Below are 18,886 nucleotides of genomic sequence, written 5' to 3' on the forward strand. Positions count from 1 at the left end.
GATTTCCCTTTCATTAATCCATGTTGACTCTGCCCAATCCTATTATTATTTTCTAAGTGCCCTGTTACCACATCCTTCATAATAGATTCTAGCATTTTACTTACTATTGATGTCAGGCTAACTGGTCTGTAGTTCCCCGTTTCCTCTCTCCCTCCTTTCTTAAATAGCAGGGTTACATTAGCTACCTTCCAATCTGCGGGAACTGTTCGAGAATCTATGGAATTTTGGAAGATGACAACCAATGCATCCACTATATCTATAGCCACCTCTTTCAAAACTCTAGGATGCAGGCCATCAGGTCCAGGGGATTTATTGGCTTTCAGTCCCATTAATTTCTCCAGTATTAATTTTTTATTAATACTAATTTATTTCCTCATTCTCGCTAGACCCTTGGTACTCCACTATTTCCGGGAGGTTTTCTCGTGTCTTCTTCCGTGAAGACAGACACGAAGTATTTGTTTAATTTCTCTGCCATTTCTTATTCCCCATTATAATTTCTCCTGTCTGAGCTTGTAGGGGACCTACAGTTACTTTGCTAATCTTTCCCATGGACTGGTCTGGTTGGCAGAACAGTGACAAATAGAATTCAATCCGGAGAAGTGTGAGTAGGGCTAACAAGGCAAGGGAATACACAATAAATGGTAGGACACTGAGAAGTAGAGAGGAACAAAGGGACCTTGGAGTGTATGTCCACAGATCCCTGAAGGTAGAAGGACAGGTAGATAAGGTGGTTAAGAAGACATACGGAATACTTGCCTTTATTAGACAAGGCATAGAATACAACAGCAGGGGGGTTATGCTTGAACTGTATAAAATACTGGTTAGGCCACAGCTGGAGTACTGTGTGCAGTTCTGGTCACCACATTACAGGAAAGATGTGATTGCACTAGAGTGGGTACAGAGGAGATTTACGAGGCTATTGCCAGGAGTGGAACATTTTAGCTATGTGGAAAGATTGGACAGACTGGGGTTGTTATCTTTGAAACAGAGGAGGCTGAGGGGAGACCTGATGGAGATGTATAATATTATGAGGGGCCTGGATAGAGTGGATAGGAAGGACCTATTTCTCTTAGCAGAGGGGTCAATAACCAGAGGTATAGATTTAAAGTAATTGGTAGGAGGTTTAGAGGGGATTTGAGGAGAATTTTTTTCACCCAGAGGGTGGAGGGGGTCTGGAACTCAATGCCTGAAAGGGTGGTAGAGGCAGAAACCCTCACCACATTTAAAAAGTACTTGGACGTGCACTTGAAGTGCCGTAACGTACAGGGCTATGGACCGAGAGCTGCAAAGTGGGATTAGGCTGGATAACTCTTTGACGGCTGTCGCGGACATGATGGGCCGAATGGCCTCCTTCCGTGCTGTAAATTTCTATGATTCTATGAAGTGCGCGGTACAGACACCGAGGGAGAGAGCAGGTTGCTGTTCGGCTGAGGTTACGACACAATGAAGAAGATAAATAATAATAAATAAGTATCAGGAGAGCAAAAGGTGACTGTCAGCACAAGCCAGAAGTGACACTTGTCCAAGTTACAGGTGGTAGCAGTTTAACACTGCATGGGCCCGTTTGGTTTGGTTTGGTGCACAGCACAAATTATCGATAATGTACGGCCAGTGTCGACACATCAAGCTGCAGATCTGGTGCAGGACGGGTGCAAGGGTCAGCTCAGTAAATCATTGAAAGCCATTCACTCCAACGGTGCTGTCAAAGTCCGCCACAACTTACACAATCTCACATTCTCCACATTCCAAACACCTCCAGGCTTTGACCAGAGTTTGGATCTGAATTTCCAGTTCCTTGCTAAATCGCCACCATTTGCCGTCTTGTGCCTGATCACATGGTCAGATGATGCAAAATAACACAGGGCAAGCCAGAGACAACACAGACCGACACACAAAACAATCAGAGATGGACACACACTGGCTCAGCGGGCTGCATTCTCCTCTCTGAGTCACGAGGTTGTGGGTTCAAGCCTCACTCCACAGACTTGAGCAGAAAATCTAGGCTGACACTCCCAGTGCAGTACTGAGGGAGCGCCGCACTGTCAGAGGGGCAGTACTGAGGGAGCGCCGCACTGTCGGAGGGACAGTATTGAGGGGACGCCTCACTGTCGGAGGGGCAGTACTGAGGGAACGCCTCACTGTCGGAGGAGCAGTACTGAGGGAGCGCCGCACTGTTGGAGGGGCAGTACTGAGGGAGTGCCGCACTGTCGGAGGAGCAGTACTGAGGGAGTGCCGCACTGTCGGAGGAGCAGTACTGAGGGAGCGCCGCACTGTCGGAGGGGCAGTACTGAGGGAGCGCCGCACTGTCGGAGGGGCAGTACTGAGGGAGCGCTGCACTGTCGGAGGGGCAGTACTGAGGGAGTGCTGCACTGTCGGAGGAGCAGTACTGAGGGAGCGCCGCACTGTCGGAGGGGCAGTACTGAGGGAGCGCCGCACTGTCGGAGGGGCAGTACTGAGGGAGCGCTGCACTGTCGGAGGGGCAGTACTGAGGGAGCGCCGCACTGTCGGAGGGGCAGTACTGAGGGAGCGCTGCACTGTCGGAGGGGCAGTACTGAGGGAGCGCCGCACTGTCGGAGGGGTAGTACTGAGGGAGCGCCGCACTGTCGGAGGGGCAGTACTGTCGGAGGGGCAGTACTGAGGGAGCGCTGCACTGTCGGAGGGGCAGCACTGAGGGAGCGCCGCACAGTCGGAGGGGCAGTACTGAGGGAGCGCCGCACTGTCGGAGGGGTATTACTGAGGGAACGCTGCTATGTCGCTGGATCAGTGCTGAGGGAGCCCTGCATTGTCGAAGGTGCCGTCTTTTTGATGAAACGTTAAACCTGTCTTCTCTCTCAGGTGGACGTAAAAGAGTAAGGGAGTTATCGCCGGTGTCCTGGTCAATATTTATCCCTTAATCTACATAACCAAAAACTAATTAATTTGTCATTATCACATTGCTGTTTGTGGGAGCTTGCTGTGCACAAATTGGCTGCCACGTTTCCTTCAATACAACAGTGACTACACTCCAAAAGTATTTCATTGGCTGTAAAGCACTTTGAGACGTCCGGTGATCGTGAAAGGTGCTCTCTCTTTCTGTTCTTTATACACAACATAGACAGACAAACCAGACACAGACAGATAGGCACAACAGACACAGACAGATAGACAAACCAGACACAGACAGATAGGAACAACAGACACAGACAGATAGACAAACCAGACACAGACAGATAGGCACAACAGACACAGACAGATAGACAAACCAGACACAGACAGATAGGAACAACAGACAGACAGATAGACAAACCAGACACAGACAGATAGGAACAACAGACACAGACAGATAGGAACAACAGACACAGACAGATAGACAAACCAGACACAGACAGATAGGCACAACAGACACAGACAGATAGACAAACCAGACACAGACAGGCAGACACAGACAGACACAGATAGATAGACAAACCAGACACAGACAGGCAGGCACAGACAGACACAGACAGGCAGACAAACCAGACACAGACAGGCAGACACACCAGACACAGACAGGCAGACACACCAGACACAGACAGGCAGGCACAGACAGACACAGACAGGCAGACACACCAGACACAGACAGGCAGACACAGACAGACACAGATAGACAAACCTTAAAGGCACAATGAAAGACAGACATGAAGCAGCCTATGATCACTGGTTGTGAATGGACATGGTGCAGCAGTGCCTTTGTCCTCAAAGAGTTAACATTTACAATGTTAAAGAACACAGAATATCATAATCTGAGGGACACCACCCAGTTCAATGAGCAGACCAGCTCCTTATGGCCCAGTGCTCTGTCTCTCTCTCTCTCTCTCTCTCACTTTCTCTTTCTCTCCCTCTCTCTCTTTCTCTATCTGTCTCTGTCTCTTTCTGTTTCCCTCTCTCTCAGTTCCTGTACAAACCTGCCTTGTCTGCTCCCTTTCAGGAATTTCTTCTTTGTTTTTCGGTTCCTCTGTTCCCTCCTGAACTCAAATGAAAAGCGTAATTGCACTTACAGAGAGCCTGGGCCGAGTCAGTGTGAGCGAGCATCAGCCTGTCCTTCAATCCTCGGGCCCAGTGCTGCACACACCACGGCTCCTGGCAGGAAATCTCCTGCAAACAGCAGCAAATCCTCCCTCCTACATCCCTCCCCTTCCCTCTGATCCCAGCAACTGCTCAACAATTCCAAATATGGGAAATTACAACAAACACTGCACAAAAAATTACTGCCACCATCTCACTCTTCAAAAACTCAAGAAATGGAATAGTTCCACAACACAGCCACAGTCCCTCCCATGGACAGAACAATCCAAAGCCAAGTGCAATGTTAGCCAGCGGCACCGTACATCATCAGCACGGACATTGATCCTGCATTTCAATCTAAAGGCAATTCCGCCACTGCTGCACTCTGTAGATGCTAACACGTTCAAAGTTAACACCACACACACAGTAATGTACACGTCATACCGTCACTCTCTGCTTGTCCGCATCCCCTCTTCCACATTCAGCGATCGGAGGATCGGTCACTTCTAAAACAGAGAAAATAACAGCAATTTGTTGCAGAACTGGGACAGGACAGAGTGCAATGAGTGTTGTCGGGTCGTCACAGGCCATTGCTGCAAATCCATGGGCTGCAACCGGCGAAACAAATCAGTGCAACACCATTGAATAGGAACAGGGGCACTCCCCCTCTCCGTAACCCCCCCTCGCAGCCCCTTCCCCGCACTCCCCTTCCCTCAGTAACCCCCCTCTCCGTAACCCCCTCTCGCAACCCCTTTCCCGCACTCCCCCCTCCCTCAGTAACCCTCCTCTCCATAAACCCCCCTCGCAACCCCTTCCCCGCACTCCCCCCTCCCTCAGTAAGCCCCCTCTCCTTAACCCCCCCACTATCCGTACCCACCCCTCGCAACCCCTTCCCCGCACTCCCCTTCCCTCAGTAATCCCCTCTCCGTAACCCCTCCTCTATCCGTAACCCCCCCCTCGCAACCCCTTCCCCGCACTCCACCCTCCCGAAGTAACCCCCCTCTCCGTAACCCACTCCGTAACCCACTCCCCCCTCCCTCAGGTAACCCCCCTCTCCGCAACACCCTCTCACAACCCCTTTCCCGCACTCCCCCCTCAGTAACCCCCCTCTCCATAAACCCCCCTCGCAACCCCTTCCCCGCACTCCCCTTCCCTCGGTAATCCCCTCTCCGTAACCCCTCCTCTATCCGTAACCCCCCCCTCGCAACCCCTTCCCCGCACTCCACCCTCCCTAAGTAACCCCCCTCTCCGTAACCCACTCCCCCCTCCCTCAGTAACCCCCCTCTCCGCAACCCCCTCTCACAACCCCTTTCCCGCACTCCCCCCTCCCTCAGTAACCCCCCTCTCCATAAGCCCCCCTCTATCCGTATCCTCCCTCACAACCCCCTTCTCCTCCCTTCATAACCCCCCCTCGCAACCCCTTCCCCACACTCCCATTCCCTCAGTAACCCCCCTCTCCGTAACCCCCCCTCGCAACCCCTTCCCCGCACTCCCCCCTCCCTCAGTAACCCCTCTCTCCGTAACTCACTCCCCCCTCCCTCAGTAACCCCCCTCTCCGTAACCCCCCCTCTATCCGTAACCCCATTTCGTAACCCCTTCCCCACACTCCCCTTCCCTCAGTAACCCCCCTCTATCCGCAACCCCCCTCCATCCGTATCCCCCCTCGTAACCCCCTCCCCCTCCCTCCGTAACCCCGCCTCGCACTCCCCCCTCCCTCAGTAACCCCCCCTCTCTGTAAGCCCCCCTCCATCCGTATCCCCCCCTCCCTCCCTAACCCCCCTCGCAACCCCTTCCCCGCACCCCCCCTCAGTAACCCCCCTCTCCATAACCCCCCCTCCCTCCCTAACCCCCCTCACAACCCCTTCCCCGCACCCCCCCTTAGTAACCCCCCTCTCCGTAACCCCGCCTCACAACCCCTGCCCCGCACTCCCCCCCTCCCTCAGTAACCCCCCTTCCGTAATCCCCCCTCCCTCCGTAACCCCCCCGCGCAACCCCCGCCCCGCACTCCCCCCTCCCTCAGTAATCCCCCTCTCCATAACACCCCCTCCGCACTCACCCCCTCCCCTCCGCACTCACCCCTCCCCTCTCCAGCAGTCCTCTCCCCCACCGCATTCCCCCATCACCCCTCCCTCCCTCCTCCGCACGCCCCCCTCCCTCCATCTTCCACAACCCCATCCCCCATACTCCCCCCTCCGCAACCTCCCCTCCCTCCCTCCATCCATCTTCCATAATCCCCCCTCCGCATTCTCCCCTCCCCCCCCCCCTCCTCCTCCGCACTTCCTCCCCCCTCCCCCACGCACTCCCCCCTCCCCCCCACACTCCCCCCTCCCCCACTCTCCAGAGGGCTAGAATGCAAAAGGCTGGAAGTTATATTACAATTGTACCACGCTCTGGTCAGACCCCATTGAAAGTACAACGTCCAGTTCTGGGCCCCGCCCCTCAGGGAGGGTAGGTTGGCCTCGGAGGGGGAGCAGCGCAGATTCACCAGAATGATACCGGGGCTGAAAGGGTTAAGCTATGAGGACAGGCTGCACAGACTGGGCTTTTATTCCCCTGAGTTTAGAAGATTAAGGGGCGATCTAATTGAGATGTTTTTGCGATTCGACAGGGTAGATAAAGAAACTATTTCCTCTGATGGGGGAGTCGAGAACAAGGGGGCAGAACCTTAAAATTAGAGCCAGGCCGTTCAGGGGTGATGTCAGGGAGCACTTCTTCACACAGAGGGCAGTGGCAATCTGGAACTCTCTCCCCCAAAAAGCAAAAAGTGTTTGAGCAGAAACTGTGTCAACATTCGAGATTATATCGGAGAGGGAGATGAAGGAAAAGATGATGGCGGAATATGGGAACACGGCGGCTAAATATGTTTTGAACGATTTGCTCATGTAGAGGGTAAACAAGGAATGGCCTGCTTCCAACTTGTAGCTTTCATGTTTTTCTGTGTAAATACTCGAGACACTATTTGAGGGTGTGAGCAATCCATACTGATGTGTTCAGGCAGGCACAGATTCCCAGGGCATTTGTACAAGTGACAACAGAGCTCCACTTCCAACAACAGCCGCACTCTGCCCTCTGACCCTTGACCAGCCGCACTCTGCCCTCTGACCCCTGACCAGCCGCACCCCAACCCTTAACCAGCCGCACCCCGACCCCTGACCCGCCGCACCCCGATCCCTGACCAGCTGCACCCCGCCTCCTGGCCCCTGACCAGCCGCACTCCGCCCCCTGACCCCTGACCAGCCGCACTCTGCCCTCTGACCCGCCGCACTCTGCCCAGGTCGGAGCGAGTACCACACCAGCCCATCAGAGTTGAGTCAGTGAAAGGCCATCACATGTTCACAGAGGCATGTGCTGATAGGACAGTCCACTCCCTGCAAACTGTAAACAACTCCAAAACAAAGCTTAGAAAGCTCCAGTAATTCAATAGCCTGCTTAACTACTTGTGAAAACTTCAATTCACAGCGACTGCAATAATACTGCTGCCGGAGCAGTAACAGAGACACCCTGACTCGTCACACACAGACACCATGACCCCTCACCCATCTCTCCCATTGCCCTTCGCCTCCAGTTCATCAGCCACAAACGGTTAAACTTTGTACAGACTTTGCTCAGTAACTGACCAGAATACTGAAGCGCACTGCAGGAAGCGTGCTTAGAATCTTATCTTGGGCTGTCCAGCACTGCCAACTCTCTGCCGGTCACCATTAGCTCCTTCCCCTCATCTCTCCATCGTGTCCATTGTGTCAAGCCCCTTGGACCTTTCTCTTCATGAAAGGAGTTTCATAAAGACAAGTTGTTGTTATTGTTGTTAACCCAATCATTTCTCAGTGGCTCATCAATGCATTACTGTACAGCTGATAATTCCTCGAAAGGGAGCTGAACACGTAAATAACAGCCAGGACACCGGGGAGAACTCCCCTGCTCTTCTTCCAATACTGTCATGGGGTCATTTAAGTCCATCTGAGACGGCAAACAAGGCCTCGGTTTAAAGTCTCAACTGAAAGACAGCACCCCTGTCAGTGCAGCACATCCTCAGTACAGCGCTCCCACAGTACTGCCCCTCCGACAGTGCAGCGCTACCTCAGTACTGCCCCTCCGACAGTGCAGCGCTCCCTCAGTATAGTCCCCTCAGTGCAGCACTCATAAGAATATAAGAAATATGAGCAGGAATAGGCAATTCGGCCCTTCGAGCCTGCTCCGCCATTCAATAAGATCATGGCTGACCTGATCATGGACTTCGCCCCACTTTCCTGCCTGTTCCCCATAACCCTTGACTCTTTTGCAGACCAGGATCTCAAAGCTGGCACCAAGCTTAGGGTCTACAGGGCTGTAGTAATAGCCGCTGTCCTGTATGGCTCAGAGACGTGGACCATATACAGTAGACATCTCAAATCGCTGGAGAAATACCACCAACGATGTCTCCGCAAGATCCTACAAATCCCCTGGGAGGACAGACGCACCAACGTTAGCGTCCTTGATCAGGCCAACATCCCCAGCATCGAAGCACTGACCACACTTGACCAGCTCTGTTGGGCGGGCCACATTGTCCACATGCCTGACACAAGACTTCCAAAGCAAGCGCTCTACTCGGAACTCCTACACAGCAAGCGAGCCCCAGGTGGGCAGAGGAAACGTTTCAAGGACACCCTGAAAGCCTCCTCGATAAAGTGCCACATCCCCAACAGCACTTGGGAATCCCTGGCCAAAGACTGCCCAAAATGGAGGGAGAGCACGATGAGTCTCGTCTCCGAGAACAAGCAGAAATCAAGGACAGACAGCGGAAGGAGCGTGCGGCAAACCAGACTCCCCACCCACCCTTTCCTTCAACCACTGTCTGTCCCACCTGTGACAGGGACTGTAATTCCCGTATTGGACTGTACAGTCACCTGAGAACTCACTTTTAGAGTGGAAGCAAGTCTTCCTCGATTTCAAGGTACTGCCTATGATGATGATGATGACTCTCGTAGTTCAAAAATTTGTCTACCTCCACCGTGAATATATTCAATGACTCAGCTTCCACAGCTCTCTGCGGTACAGCATTCCAAAAATTCACGACCCTCTAAGAGAAGACATTGCTCCTCATCCACATTTTAAATGGGCGACCCCTTATTCGAAAACTATGCCCCCAGTTCTAGATTCCCCCACGAGTGGAAATATTCTCTCTGCATCTACCCTGTCCAGCGCCCTCATTATCTTACACGTTTCAATAAGATCACCTCTCATTCTTCTAAACGCCAATGAGTATAGGCTCAACCTACTCAATCTATCTTCATAAGTCAACCCCTTCATCTCAGGAATCAACCAAGTGACCCTTCTCTGAACTGCTTCCAATGCAAGTAAATCCCTCCTTAAATACAGAGACCTGTACGCAGTACTCCAGGTGTGGCCTCACCAATACCCTGACCAGCTGTTGGGGGCAGCAGCTCCGCTCTCTCGGGGCGGCGTGTGCCCGACAGGGCAGGAACACAGGCGGGCCGCAAAACTGTTTACACCGCCCCGGCCCAGGCGAACTTTCTCATGGGTCGGCTCATCCGCCTGCCCTCGGTCGGAAAGGCCTCTTAGAGAGAGGCGGTAATGGATCTTAAGGAGGGGGGCAATTTCGGCCCCCCTTGTGTCCTCCTCACAATTTGCTTTCCCACCTATCTTTGTATCATCAGCAAACTTGGCTACATTACACGGTCCCTTCATCCAAGTCATTAATATAGATTATAAATAGTTGAGGACCCAGCACCGATCCCCGCAGCACCCCACTTGTCACTGTTTGCCAAGCTGAAAATGACCCCTTTATCCCGACTCTCTGTTCTCTGTTAGTTAGCCAATCCTCTATCCATGCTAATATATTACCCCCAACAACTTGTGCAGTAACCTTTTATGTGGCACTTTATCAAATGCCTTTTGGAAATTGAAATACACCACATTTACTGGTTCCCCTTTATCCACCCTGCTCATTACATCCTCAAAGAACTCGAATAAATTTGTCAAACACGATTTCCCTGATGACTCTGCTTGATTGTATTAAGATTTTCTAAATGTCCTGCTACTACTTCCTTAATAATGGATTCCAGCATTTTCCCAATGACCAATGTTCGGCTAACTGGTCTATGATTTCCTGCTTTCTGTCTCCCTCCTATCTTGAATAGGGGCGTTACATTTGTGGTTTTCCAATCTGCTGGGACCGCCCCAGAATCCAGGGAATTTTGGTAGATTACAACCAATGCATCCACTATCTCAGCAGCCACTTCTTTTAAGACCCTAGGATGCAGGCCATCAAGTCCAGGGTACTTGTTCGCCTTTAGTCCCATTAGTTTGCCTAGTACTTTTTCTCTAGTGATAGTGATTGTCTTAAGTTCCTCCCTCGCTATAGCCCCTTGATTATCTACTATTATTGGGATGCTTCAGTGTCGTCTACCGTGAAATACCCTGCCATTTCCTTCTTTCCCATTATTAATTCCCAAGTCGCATCCTCTAAGGGACTAATGTTTACTTTCGAATCATAGAAGTACAGAAGTATAGAAGTATACAGCACGGAAGGAGGCCATTTTGGCCCATCGTGTCCGCGCCGGCCGACAAAGCGCTATCCAGCCTAATCCCACTTTCCAGCTCTTGGTCTGTAGCCCTGTAGGTTATGGCACTTCCAAGTGCACATCCAGGCACCCCTTGATTGTGGTAAGGGTTTCTGTCTCTACCACCCTTTCAGGCAATGAGTTCCAGACCCTCAGCACCCTCTGGGTGAAGAAATTTCCCCTCATATCTCCACTAAACCTCCTACCTATTATTTTAAATTGATGTCCCCTGGTTGTTGATCCCTTTGCCAAGGGAAATAGGTCCTTCCTATCCACTCTATCCTGGCCCCTCATAATTTTATACATCTCAATAAGGTCTCCCCTCAGCCTCCTCTGTTCCAAGGAAAACAACCCCAGCCTAACCAATCTTTCCTCATAGCTAAAATTCTCCAGTCCAGGCAACTTCCTCGTAAATCTCCTCTGTACCCTCTCCAGTGCAATCACATCTTTCCTGTAATGTGGTGGCCAGAACTGCACGCAGTACTCTAGCTGTGGCCTAATCAGTGTTTTATACAGTTGAAGCATAACCTCCCTGCTCTTGTATTCTATGCCTCAGCGAAGAAAAAAGGCAAGTATTCCATGTGCCTTCTTAACCACCTTATCTACCTGGCCTGCTACCTTCAGGGATCTGTGGACCTGCACTCCAAGGTCCCTTTGTTCCTCTACACTTCTCAGTGTCCTACCATTTAATGTATATTCCCTTGCCTTGTTAGCCCTCCCAAATGTATTAACGCACACTCCTCCAGATTAAATTCCATTTGCCACTGTTCTGCCCACCTGACCAGTTCATTGAGATATTCCTACAGTCTGCAGCTATCTTCTTCATTATCAACCACACTGCAAACTTCTTAATCATAACCCCAATATTCAAATCTAAATCATTGATATATAGAACAAAGAGCTAGGGACCTAGTACTGAGCCTTACGGAACCCCACTGGATACAGCCTTCCAGTCACAAAAACACTCATCAACCATTACCCTTTGCTTCCTGCCTCTGAGCCAATTTTGGATCCAACTTGCCACTTTGCCCTGGATCCCATAGGCTTTTACTATCGTGACCAGTCTGCCATGTGGGACCTTATCAAAAGCCTTGCTAAAATCCACATACACTACATCAAATGCACTGCACTCATCGACCCTCCTTGTTACCTCTTCAAAAAATTCAATCAAATACGTCAGACAGGATCTTCCCTTAAAACATAGGCAGTCCCTCAAAATCAAGCAAGACTTGTTTCCACTCCAAAAGTGAGTTCTCAGTAACTGAACAGTCCAATACGGGAATTACAGTCTCTGTCACAGGTGGGCCAGGCAGTCGTTGGAGGAAAGGGTGGGTGGGGAGTCTGGTTTGCCACACGCTTCTTCCGCTGCCTGCGCTTGTATTCTGCATGCTCTTGGCGATGAGACTCGAGGCACTCAGTGCCCTCCCAGATGCTCTTCCTCACAGGTATTGGTGGGGATGTTGCATTTTATCAGGGGCACCACGGGCCAGCCCACACTGCGATATGTGTGCGTACTAGATCCGTGCAGCAAAGCAGGTCTCCAGTTGTCTTGGGTAATCCTTGCCACTGGACCAAGACCGAGCTCTGTCAAGTCCGTGAGGTGGCTGGTGTGCAACAGCCACCCAACATTAAAAAAATTCACACACAGGCATCTTCCACCCTTCAGGATGTAGTTCGGGTTCTTCATTCGAAACACCTGTGAACTCATCCTTTTTTTTGGCATGAAGCATGTCATCCTCATTTCAAGGGACTGCCTATGATGATGCATTTTATCAAGGAGGCTTTGAGGGTGTACCTGAAACGTTTCCTCTGCCCACCTGGGGCTCGCTTGCCGTGTAAGAGTTCCAAGTAGAGCGCTTGCTTTGGGAGTCTTGTGTCAGGCATGCGACCAATGTGGCCCGCCCAACGGAGCTGGTCGACTGTGGTCAGTGCTTCGATGCTGGGGATGTTGGCCTGATCGAGAACACTAATGTTGGTGCGTCTGTCCTCCCAGGGGATTTGCAGGATCTTGCGGAGACATCGTTGGTGGTATTTCTCCAGCGATTTGAGGTGTCTACTGTATATGGTCCACGTCTCTGAGCCATACAGGAGGGCGAGTGTCACTACAGCCCTGTAGACCAAAAGCTTGGTGCCAGATTTGAGGGCCTGATCTTCGAACACTCTCTTCCTCAGGTGGCCGAAGGCTGCGCTGGTGCACTGGAGGCAGTGTTGAACTTCGTCGTCGATGTCTGCCCTTGCTGATAATAGGCTCCCGAGGTATGTAAAGTGGTCCACGTTGTCCAAGGCCGCGCTGTTGATCTTGATGACTGGGGGGCAGTGCTGTGTGGCGGGGTCAGGTTGGAGGAGGACCTTTGTCTTACGGATGTTTAGCGTGAGGCCCATGCTTTCGCACGCCTTGGTGAAGATACTGACGATGACTTGGAATTCAACCTCTGAATGTGCGCATACACAAGCGTCCTCCGCGTACTGTAGCTCGACGACAGAGGATGGGATGGTCTTGGATCTGGCTGGAGATGATGAACGCTGAACAGGTTCTCACTGGTTCTATAGTTTAGTTCCACTTCAGCGGGGAGCTTGTTGAGTGTGAGGTGGAACATTGAAACGAGGATGATCCAGAAGAGGGTTGGCACGATGACACGGCCCTGTTTGACCCCGGTCCGGACGTGGATTGGGTCTGTGGTGGATCCGTTGGTCAGGATCGCGGCCTGCATGTCGTCGTGGAGCAGGCGGAGGATGGCGACAAACTTTTGGGGGCAGCTGAAACGGAGGAGGATGGTCCCTAGTCCCTCGCGGTTAATAGTCTCAAAGGCCTTTCTAAGGTCAAAGGCGGCCATGTACAAGGGTTGGTGCTGATCCCTGCATTTCTCTTGCAGTTGTCGCACCGTAAAGATCATGTCCGGTCGCACCGTAAAGATCATGTCCGTTGTACGCTGTAGTGGACGGAATCCGCACTGTGACCCCAGGAGGAGCTCTTCAGCCACAGGGAGAAGACGGTTGAAGAGGATTCTATCAATGACTTTCCCAGTGGCTGATAACCGGGAGATTCCTCTGTAGTTGCCGCAGTCAGACTTGTCCCCTTTTTTAAAGATGGTCACGATTACTGCATCTCTGAGTCTCTCCTCCTTGCAGATGAGACAGATGAGGGCAGGCATTCATGCCAATAGTGCCTCTCCGCCATACTTTAATGCCTCAGCGGGGATTTCACCCGCTCCTGTTGCCTTGTTGTTCTTGAGCTGGCAGATGGCCTTTTCTACCTCGTGCAGGGCTGGGGTTTTGCTGAGATGATGGCGGGTAGCATGCTGTGGGATGGAGTCGAGGACACTCGTGTCAAAGACAGAGTCTCGGTTAAGGAGATCTTCGAAGTGCTCCTTCCAGCGGGTCCTCGGTGTCCTTGATGAGTGTCTCCCTGATCTTAGCCAGCAGTGGGGTGGGGCCTTGGGTGTTTGGGCCATAGGTGGCCTTGACTGCGCTGAAGAAGCCTCACCCATCATGGCTGTCGGCCAGCTGCTGAATCTCCTGTGCTTTCTCCACCCACCATCTATTCTTTAGGTCCGGGTTTTTTGTTGGACCTCGGCCTTAAGCCGTCTGTAAAGCTGCTTTGCTGCTCCCGCGTTGGGTTGTTGTTTTAGGTTCAGAAATGCCCTGCGCTTGCGATTTATTAACTCTTGGATCTCCTGGTCATTCTCATCAAACTAGTCCTGGTGTTTCCTTGTTGAGTGACTGAACGTCCCTTTGCAGGCACTGGTTATGGAGGCCTGGAGGGCAGACCACACGGGCTTAGCCGAGCACGGTCTTGGTCCAGTGGCAAAGGGGTCCAAGGTGACTGCAGACCAGGCACTGCTCTATGAGCCTAATTGCCTACGGCGGGATGTGAGCCATAAGCAGACAGGATCTTCCCGTTGGGTAGCAGTGTGAGCTATGAGGAGGATGCAAAGAGGCTGCAGGGTGACTTTGACAGGTTAGATGAGTTGGCAAACGCATGGCAGATGCAGTATAATGTAGATAAATGTGAGGTTATCCACTTTGGTGGCATAAAACAGGAAGGCAGATCATCTGAATGGTGACAGATTAGGAAAAGGGGAAGTGCAACGAGACCTGGGTGTCATGGTACATCAGTCATTGAAAGTTGACATGCAGGTACAACAAGCGGTGAAGAAGGCAAATGGCATGTTGGCCTTCACAGCGAGAGGATTTGAGTATAGGAGCAGGGAGGTCTTACTGCAGTTGTACAGGTCCTTGATGAGGCCACACCTTGAATATTGTGTATAGTTTTGGTCTCCTAATCTGAGGAAGAACATTCTTGCTATTGATGGAGTGCAGTGAAAGTTCATCAAACTGATTCCGGGATAGCAGGACTGATATATGAAGAAAGACTGGATCAACTAGACTTCTATTCACTGGAATTTAGAAGAATGAGAGAGGATCTCATAGAAACATATAAAATTCTGACAGGATTGGACAGGTTAGATGCAGGGAGAATGCTCCCGATGTTGGGGAAGTCCAGAACCAGAGGTCACAGTCTAAGGATAAGGGGTAAGCCATTTAGGACCGAGATGAGGAGAAACTTCTTCACTCAGAGAATTGTGAACCTGTGGAATTCTCTACCACAGAAAGTTGTTGAGGCCAGTTCGTTAGATATATTCAAAAGGGAGTTAGATGTGGCCCTTACGGCTAAAGGGATCAAGGGGTGTGGAGAGAAAGCAGGAATGGGGTACTGAGGTTGCATGATCAGCCATGATCATATTGAATGGTGGTGCAGGCTCGAAGGGCCGAATGGCCTACTCCTGCACCTATTTTCTATGTTTCCATGTAACAAATCCATGCTGACTGTCCTTGATTAATCTGTGCCTTTCTAAATGAAGGTTTATCCTGTCCCTCAGAATTTTTCCCAATAATTTTCCCACCACTGAGGTTAGGCTGACTGGCCTGTAATTACTCGGTCTATCCCTTTCTCCCTTTTTAAACAAAGGTACAATATTAGCAGTCCTCCAGCACCACACCTGTAGCCAGAGAGCATTGGAAAATGATGTTCAGAGCCTCTGCTATTTCCTCCTTTACTTCCCTTAACAGCCTGGGATACATTTCATCCTGGCCTGGGGATTTATCCACTTTCAAAGCTGCTAAGCCCCATAAAAATTAATATTCTTCCACGCTGTTTATTTCATCTAATATTTCACACTCCTCGTCCCTGATTGCAATGTCTATATCATCTCTCTTTTTGAAAACAGACACAATCTATTAATTCAGAGCCATACACATGTCTTCCACCTCCACATACAGTCTTCCTTTTTATATACTTGTAGAAGCAGTGACTGTCTGTTTTTACATTTCTTGCTAGTTTACTCTCATAATCTATTTTCTCCCTCATTTTTTTTGTCACCCTTTGCTGATTTCTAAAAAAATCCCAATCTTCTGGCCTACCACTAATCTTCGCAACATTGTATGCCTTTTCTTTCAATTTGATACCATCCTTAGCTTCCTTAGTTAACCATGGATGGTTCATCCTTCTCAAAGAGTCTTTCTTTCTCACTGGAATATATCTTTGTTGAGTGTTACAAAATATTTCCTTAAATGTCGCTCAATACTGGTCCTCCGACAATGCAGCATTCCCTTAGTACTGCCCTCCAACAGTGCAGCGCTCCCTCAGTACTGCCCCTCCAACAGTGCGACGCTTCTTCAGTACTGCCCCTCCAACAATGCAGCGCTCCCTCAGTACTGCCCCTCCGACAATATAGCGCTCCCTCAGTACCGCCCCTCCGACAATGCAGCGCTCCCTCAGTACTGCCCCTCCGACAGTATAGCACTCCCTCAGTACCGCCCCTCCGACAATGCAGCGCTCCCTCAGTACTGCCCCTCTGACAGTGCGGCGCTCCCTCAGTACTGCACTGGAGTGTCAGCCTGGATTTTGTGCTCAAGTCTGTGGAGTGAGACTTGAACCCACAACCTTCTGACTCAAGAGTCAGGAGTGCGATTCATTGAGCGATGGCTGACACCTCACGAGAAAGAATGCAGAGGACAGGATATTTACAACTTAGGAAAATGACAGAAAGTTCAGAGGTCCATTGACCAAAATATTATAAAATAGAATTGAAAATCTTGTCTCTGGCACACGTTGTTCGGCTCTGAATTTTACTTCCTGTAGCACTTTGTGTGTCAACATTTACAATGCAAAAATCCAATGTCAACATTTTATAATAATGAGACCATATCACCCCCCGCACCCCCCACCAAAAAAAACTCAGCTGCCATTTTTCTCAGCAACTGAAATTTCTACGCTTGGGCTCAATTTTCCCCAAAGGCGTTTTTTGGCGTATTTGAAGAGTTACACCCGTTTATTTTGGGGCCCAACTACGACAAAAAAAAATCATCCAATTTTCCCCGTTTGAATTGTTGATTTTGGCCCCGCCTAGCCGGTCCTTTAGATTTGGGGGTGGAGCCTAAGATTTGCGGCAAAAAGATCGGGTTGCCAGGGTAACGAGGGACACACTGCGGGCTGAGGCAGGAAAGTCAAAAATACAACACATTCTGGCCAGCTCACAGCAACCTGCACAAGCACCGTGCACATTGCAGCAGCTTACCAGCATTCAATTATCAAAGTGTTTATGCCAAAAGTCTATCCCCCTCTCACCCTCTTGGTTGCTGCTGCTAGCCCTGGCCGAAAGGCCTCCACCCCCACCCGCTCCTCTTCTCTCTTCCCCCCCCCCCACTCCTCTCTTCCCCCCCCCTCCACTCCTCTCTCCCCACCCCCACTCCTCTCTCCCCTTCCCGCCTCTCCCTTCCCCCGCCTCTCCCTTCCCCCCCCCTCTCCTCTCTCTCCCCCCTCCTCTCCTCTCCTCTCTCCCCACCTTTCTCTCCTCTCCTCTCTCTCCCCACCCTCCTCTCCTCTCTCTCCCCACCCTCCTCTCCTCTCTCTCCCCACCCTCCTCTCCTCTCCTCTCTCTCCCCACCCTCCTCTCCTCTCTCTCCCCACCCTCCTCTCCTCTCTCTCCCCACCCTCCTCTCCTCTCTCTCCCCACCCTCCTCTCCTCTCTCTCCCCACCCTCCTCTCCTCTCTCTCCCCACCCTCCTCTCCTCTCTCTCCCCACCCTCCTCTCCTCTCTCTCCCCACCCTCCTCTCCTCTCTCTCCCCACCCTCCTCTCCTCTCTCTCCCCACCCTCCTCTCCTCTCTCTCCCCACCCCCCCTCCTCTCTCTCCCCACCCCCCCTCCTCTCTCCCCCCACCCCCCCCTCTCTCCCCACCCCTCTCCTCTCTTCCCCCCCCTCCCCACTCCTCAATCCTCTCTCCCCACCCCCTCTCCTCTTCTCACTCCTCTCTCCCCACCCCCCTCTCCTCTCTCCCCTCTCCCCACCCCCCCTCCTCTCTCCCCACCCCCCCTCCTCTCTCCCCACCCCCCTCTCCTCTCCCCCGCCCCACTCCTCCCCCCCCCGCCCCACTCCTCTCCCCCCCACCCCCTCTCTCCCCCCCCACCCTCCACTTCTCTCTCCCCACCTCCATTCCTCTCTCCCCACCCCCCATTCCTCTCTCCCCACCCCCCATTCCTCTCTCCCCACCCCCCATTCCTCTCTCCCCACACCCCCACCCCTCTCTCCCCCCCTCCTCTCCTCTCTCTCTCTCTCTCTCTCTCCCTCCCCCTCCCCCTCCCCTCCCCTCCCCCCCTCTCCTCTCCTCTCCTCTCCTCTCCTCTCCTCCCCCTCCCTCCTCCTCTCTCCCCTCCCCCCCCCCTCCTCTCCTCTCCTCCACCCCCACCCTCCCCCTGCTGTCCGGGTCGTGGAACTGCACCTGCTGGGCTGATTCTGTTACCTGCGCCAATTTTGTTAACTGCCAGAAGGTTTATCCAGAGCGGTCACATACATCCTAAGAAAAATTGGAGTAAATCAGAGCTGGCCAAACTTGCTTAAATGGCCAGAATTGGCGAGGGTGGCAGGTTACACCCCCAATGAGGTAAAAAAAATCGCAGCCTAAAAAAATGCTGCCTAAGTGAATTACGCTGGCACAGAAACTTTGGGGAAATTGGAGATTTGAATTTACTCAACAAAAAATGGTGCACGCTTAAAAACGATGCAGATAATTCAGGAAAATTGAACTCTAGGTTTTGAACAAAATTTTAAAATTACATATTTCACAATATTTAGATTTAGCAACTGAATTGCCTCGTGTCTTTTAATGGCTTCATTATTGATTTGACCTCAAAGATTTAGCCAATTTCAGATATTTTTACCTCATCCGTTGGACGGAGCTGTCTGAGCATGTGCAGGCATAGAAGTTCCTGGCAAGCAATTGGTGCATTTTAAAAGCTGATACG

General features: G+C 51.5%; 1 protein-coding gene across 5 annotated transcripts in view; it reads right to left on the reverse strand.

Annotated features, from left to right (window-relative positions):
• lpp (LIM domain containing preferred translocation partner in lipoma) overlaps positions 1–18,886 on the reverse strand; it is a 487,813-nt gene that overhangs the window by 452,244 nt on the left and 16,683 nt on the right. For 2 of the 5 annotated variants that reach the window (XM_070883830.1, XM_070883835.1), the window contains exon 2: positions 4,468–4,529. The exons of 1 other annotated variant lie outside the window; for it this stretch is intronic. The gene's annotated coding sequence lies outside the window, so the exon portion shown is untranslated. 2 more of the 5 variants (XM_070883831.1, XM_070883834.1) reach the window with 2 other exon arrangements.

Source organism: Pristiophorus japonicus, chromosome 6 (assembly GCF_044704955.1).
Source record: "Pristiophorus japonicus isolate sPriJap1 chromosome 6, sPriJap1.hap1, whole genome shotgun sequence".
NCBI classification, from domain to species: Eukaryota; Metazoa; Chordata; class Chondrichthyes; family Pristiophoridae; genus Pristiophorus; species Pristiophorus japonicus.